Genomic DNA, 6,476 nt, shown 5'->3' with positions numbered 1-6,476 from the left:
CTTTAGTCTATAGAGATCATCTCCACCACCACTGTCTTAGTTATAGAGATCATCTCCCACACTGTCTTTAGTTATAGAGATCATCTCCACCACACTGTCTTTAGTTATAGAGATCATCTCCACCACACTGTTCTTTAGTTATAGAGATCATCTCCACCACACTGTCTTTAGTTATAGAGATTATTCTCACCACACTGTCTTTAGTTATAGAGATCATCTCCACACACTGTCTTTAGTTATAGAGATCATCTCCACCACAACTGTCTTTTGTGTATAGGATCATCATCCACCACACTGTCTTATAGTTATAGAGATCATCTCCACCACACTGTCTTAGTTATAGAGATCATCTCCACCACACTGTCTTAGTTATAGAGATCATCTCTACCACACTGTTCTTAGTTAGTATGAGATCATTCTCACCACACTGTCTTTAGTTATAGAGATCTCTCCACACACATGTTCTTAGTTATAGAGATCATCTCCACCAACTGTCTTTAGTTATAGAGATCATTCTCACCACACTGTCTTTTAGTTTAGAGTCACTCCACTACACTGTTGTTAGAGATCATCTCCACCAACTGTCTTGTTTAGAGTCATCTCACCACACTTGTCTTTAGTATAGAGATCATCTCCACCACACTGTCTTTAGTTTAAGAGATCATCTCTCACCACACTGTCTTTAGTTATAGAGATCATCTCCACCACACTGTCTTTAGTTATAGAGATCATCTCCACCACACTGTCTTTGTTATTAGATCATCTCCACCACACCTGTCTTAGTTATAGAGATCATCTCCACCACTGTTCTTAGTTATAGAGATCATCTCCACCACACTGTCTTAGTTATAGAGATCATCCTCCACCACACTGTCTTTAGTTATAGAGATCATCTCCACCACACTGTCTTTAGTTATGAGGATCTTCTCCACCACATGTCTTAGTTATGAGGATCTCTCCACACACCTGTCTTTAGTTATAGAGATTCCTCTCCACCACACTGTCTTTAGTTATAGAGATCATCTCCCCACACTGTCTTTAGTTATAGAGATCTTCCACACACTGTCTTTAGTAATTAGAGATCATCTCCCACACACTGTCTTTGTTATAGAGATCATCTCCACCACACTGTCTTTATTATATAGAGATTCATTCCACCACACTGTCTTAGTTCTAAACATAGTCCATACACTCAGCTGAAGGATCATCTCCACACACTGTTCTTATTATAGAGATCATCTCCCCACACTGTCTTATTTTGATAAGATCATCTCCACCACACTGTCTTTAGTATAGATGATCATCCCACCACACCTGTCTTTGTTATTAGAGATCATCATCCACCACACTGTCTTTATTAGTATTAGATCATCTCCAACCACAACAGTGTCTTTAGTTTATAAGACATTATCTCTCACCCACACCTGTCATTTTAGCCAATATATAGTATCACTCTCCACACCACTGTCTTAGTATAGAGATTCTACTTCACCACCAACCTGTCTCTTAGTATAGAGATTCAACCCCAACACTGTCAGCTCCGCTTCCCCCGGAATAAGACTCACCTACTCACCACTCAGCTAAGAGAATCTCCCCCCACACGTCTGGTTATAGACCCCCGGAATCTCCCCCACACGAATATCCCACACTCGCTCCAATTTCCCTCCCCGGAACATGTCTCCGTAGGATTCCCTCCCCAGCTGACACTCCGACGCCGATTCCCACGTCTAGACATGAGAGGAATTCTCACCACTGCTGTCATATATTCCTCTACCCGGGAGGAATCTCCACCCACCGGCATTCCCTCCACCACACTTTATTATGATCTCTCAACCACCTGGCAGTAGCGCATCGCTACCATCCCGTACCGAGCTGACGCTCTCCACCACACTGTTAGTTATAGAGATCCATCTCCACCACACTGTTCTTAGTTATAGAGATCATCTCCACCACACTGTTTTAGTTATAGAGATCATCTCCACCACCACTGTCTTAGTTAATAGTTCTCCCCTTCTTGTTATAGAATCACCTCTCCACCACACTGTCTTTAGTTATAGAGATCCTTCCCACCACACTGTTCTTAGTATAGAGATCATCTCCACCACACTGTCTTAGTTATAGAGATCATTCTCCACCACAGCTGTCTTAGTATTAGATGATCATCTCCACCACACTGTCTTAGGTATAGAGATCATCTCCACCACACTGTTTTAGTTATAGTAGATCATCTCCACCACACTGTCTTAATTATTAGGATCATCTCACCACACTGTCTTTAGTTATAGAGATCATCTCCACCACACTGTCTTTAGTTATAGAGATCATCTCCACCACATGTTCTTAGTTATGAGCTCTCCACCACACTTGTCTTTTAGTTATAGAGATCATCTCACCACACTGTCTTTTGTTATAGAGATCATCTCCACCACACTTGTCGTAGTTATAGAGATCATCTCCACCACACTGTCTTTGTTATAGAGATCCTCTCCACCCACACTGTCTTAGTTATAGAGATCATCCCACCACACTGTCTTTAGGTTCTCTCAGGTGGTGATCAACTACTCCATAGTGAAGGGGCTGAAGTATAACCAGGCCACGCCCACCTTTCACCAGTGGCGCGATGCCAGGCAGGTTTACGGCCTCAACTTCGCCAGCAAAGAGGAYGCCACCACCTTCTCCACCGCCATGATGTTCGCTCTGAACACGCTCAGCTCGCAAGACGGAGGTGGGACCCTTTCCCATGTGGAAGTAATCATTCTSTCCATCTGTCTGCCTGTCCGTCCACCCGTCCGTTCGTCCACCTGTCTGTTTATGTCACAGTCAGGTTTAGATGGACTGTAGCTAAAACTGATGTATACTAATTAGCAGTTAATCCCGGCACGTCAGCTACTAATTATCGGTCGAAGTGCAAACATTTTTATACAGTAATTTCAAACCTGTATAGCTCCCCTATAATTTAAGGATTGTTGGATTAACATAATATTATGTTAATCCAATGTTTAGTTTGTAACAAGAATGTTTAGTTTGTAACAAGAATAATCTATTTTCAGAAACGCTCTCAACCTGTTCAGTTTACACTTGGTCCAGCCAATGACATTAGGGCTGCAGTTGCCAGTCAGTCTGGTTGCTGGGTCGATCTCCACTGAGTTCTACCTCCCTCTGCTGGACATCAAGCTCTAGAGCGAAAACACGGCCAGACATACTGTATCTGTATGGCTCTGGGTCAAAGCTTTCAGCAGTGTGTATGGGAATGGAAAACAAACCATAGAACCCTGCCAGACTATAAACTCTGTGACCTAAGTTGTGTTCAGTAGGGCACATTGTAACAAAACATTTAAAATTGTTATGAAACAGAAAATGAAAAAAAAACATTTCTTAATAGTTCAAATATAACCTCCCTATTTCACTTATTTATTTGTTAACCATTTACTGAACACAACCCAGGCTAGAGCCCAGGGTGCCAGACTTGGATACGTGGCCTGGCAATATATGAGGGCCGATTGCAGACACMTGTGACATTACTGTATGGCTTGAAAGCGACACTATCAAAAACAACCATTACAGTTAACCCTTACAACCATTAACATTGCACTGCCAGGACAGACACTTGCACACATCAATGTAAAGACCTGTGGTTAGATGAGATGGATGGTGCAGTCTAGTTTACGGCGACATAACTAGACTGTATATGAAGCCTTACTCTTAAGAAATAGCACATGGGCCTCTCCTGTTACAAGTTGCTGCTACTTATAAGCTGTTGGGATGGGGAGTCCGGTGGCAGCCCCACTCCGTCCCCTAGCCTTCCTATTGGTGCACAGCCTGGCTAAAATACCCATGGAGCCAAACTGTCTCCAAATCTCATATGGCACTCTCCTTTTTTTGGTAAACCTTTTGGGGAACAAGAGGGAGCCATGTTGGAGGTGAACTGAGCTATGGGGCTCCACACGCAAACCCAAGGTGCTTCTTCTGTCCAGGGAATACAGTCGCAGGCATTTTACTGCTTTGTACCTGCTACTGGGGTCCCATCTTGGATCACCCGGTTCGTGGCTAATGCTATTCCAGTAGCCTGGACAGCTGCCTGACTAGAAGCCATAGTTAGTACCACACAGTAATAGCTTGCTAAAAACACTTTAAGAACTTTAAGAACTGAGGGTCTCACGATGAGTCTTACTCCAGAGATGTCACCAGCCACTGTCAGAAGGTGCACTTCTGCGAAGATCACCCTCAGTAAGTACTGTTCCCGTGATGACAGTTGATGCAGGGTAGGTGATAGAGGGAGGGGCTGGATCAGGGCTATTTACTGCATGATGCTGCGGCAGACAATGTGAGGCTGGTGGTATTTGGCAACACCTCTCTCACCTCTTTCATTGTAGGGCTAAAATAGGGAAGTGATGTTCTGGAAATCCCTATGTTGATGTTTAAGCTTAAGCTGTATGCGTTTCTGTTGACTGCCAATTAAAGTTTTCCATTCAACACAAATGTGGCCTTAAGGGGCCCTAATTGGTCAAAATTGCTTTTATATTTCATATTTTGGGGCTACAGCCCCACGGGGTGTTAAGCTGTGGCTCCTGAGGTTTGAAATACTCTTTAATAGCATCATATTTAGCTCAAGAAATCCCAATTAGGTAATCACCATCTGAGTTAGAGAGTGAGAGAGAGAAAGTAGGCCTTGTTTTGTTTCTTGAGGGCTTCTGTGCACAGGCCTGATCAAGCCCAAGCACTCCCCTGGGGCACTACTTCTCTCKCCTCACCATGGCAACAGCCAGGACCCCTTTATGTCGGGCCCCTGTGCCTTATCATGCACTAACCCAAACTCATTTGGCACGTACACAACCTTCCTGTTGACATCTGTAGATGTGTTGTGTTGATAATAACCCTTGATAGTGTTAATGGTGTTAGCTGTTGTGTCACTAATATAAAAGCCTTTAATTGTGCAGTCACTAGGCTGTGAGGCTGCAGTTGGCAAGTGGTATTGACTACAGTGGTCCACGTTGTTGTATTTTAATAGTTGATTGTTTGCTTTAAAATATTAGGAAATACTTGACCAGCCCAATACCAACCTAGACCCTATCTAACGTTTAGTTACTTTACCAGCCCAACACCAACCTAGACCCAATCTAACGTTTAGTTACTTTACCAGCCCAACACCAACCTAGACCCAATCTAACGTTNACTTTACCAGCCCAACACCAACCTAGACCCAATCTAACGTTTAGTTACTTTATTGTGTCTGGATCTGGAAGTATGGTATGTCTACCAAAAGAAAGCATCACATTGTATATTAGCTTTGCAGTAGTTTAATTTGATGGCAAATGGCATATATTATACGTGTTCTTCGTTTCATGTTTTCCAAACTAAACCCTGAAAAGACTGAAAATCAAGATCCGGTTGGACTAATTGGCTCATAGAAACCATCGTAGATGGACACCAACTGATTCTGTTGAGTATTTTGGCTGTTGTTATGCATTAGCTGTAGCTCTGTGCTCCACTATTAGTATTCATCTTGACGCCTCATCTGGATATGTGCTCAAATGAATTGCATAGCCGTGCAGTAATCCATCAGCTGCTAAGAAGYGGAGTTTAGAGGAGCCGTGCAGTAATCCATCAGCTGCTAAGAAGGGGAGTTTAGAGGAGCCGTGCAGATAACCATCAGCTGCTAAGAAGGGGAGTTTAGAGGAGCCGTGCAGATAACCATCAGCTGCTAAGAAGGGGAGTTTAGAGGAGCCCAGCCCCAACAACCAACCTAGACCCTACCTAACGTTTAGTAACTTACCAGCCCAACACCAACCTAGAACCCAATCTAACGTTTAGTTACTTTACCAGCCCAACACCAACCTAGACCCAATCTAACGTTTAGTTACTTTATTGTGTCTGGATCTGGAAGTATGGTATGTCTACCAAAAGAAAGCACATCACAATTGTTTAGCTTTGCAGTAGTTTATATTTGATGCAAATGGCATATATTATACGTGTTCTTCGTTTCATGTTTTCCAACTAAACCCTGAAAAGACTGAAAATCAAGATCCGGTTGGACTAATTGGCTCATAGAAACCATCGTAGATGGACACCAACTGATTCTGTTGAGTATTTTGGCTGTTGTTATGCATTAGCTGTAGCTCTGTGGCTCCACTATTAGTATTCATCTTGACGCCTCATCTGGATATGTGCTCAAATGAATTGCATAGCCGTGCAGTAATCCATCAGCTGCTAAGAAGAGGAGTTTAGAGGAGCCGTGCAGTAATCCATCAGCTGCTAAGAAGGGGAGTTTAAGAGAGGCCGTGCAGATAACCATAGCTGCTAAGAAGGGAGTTTAGAGGAGCCGTGCAGATAAACCATCAGCTGCTAAGAAGGGAGGTTTAGGAGAGCCATGCAGATAACCATCAGCTGCTAAGAAGGGGAGTTTAGAGGAGCCGCTGCAGATAAACCATCAGCTGCTAAGAAGGGGAGTTTAGAGGAGCCGTGTAGTTACACATTCA

General features: G+C 43.3%; 1 pseudogene; it reads left to right on the top strand.

Moving 5' to 3' along the window:
• LOC139028221 (ena/VASP-like protein) overlaps positions 1 to 6,476 on the top strand; it is a 72,002-nt pseudogene that overhangs the window by 39,516 nt on the left and 26,010 nt on the right.

Source organism: Salvelinus sp. IW2-2015, linkage group LG9 (genome assembly GCF_002910315.2).
Source record: "Salvelinus sp. IW2-2015 linkage group LG9, ASM291031v2, whole genome shotgun sequence".
Classification (NCBI taxonomy): domain Eukaryota; kingdom Metazoa; phylum Chordata; class Actinopteri; order Salmoniformes; family Salmonidae; genus Salvelinus; species Salvelinus sp. IW2-2015.
This window is presented reverse-complemented; position numbering and strand designations above follow the sequence as displayed.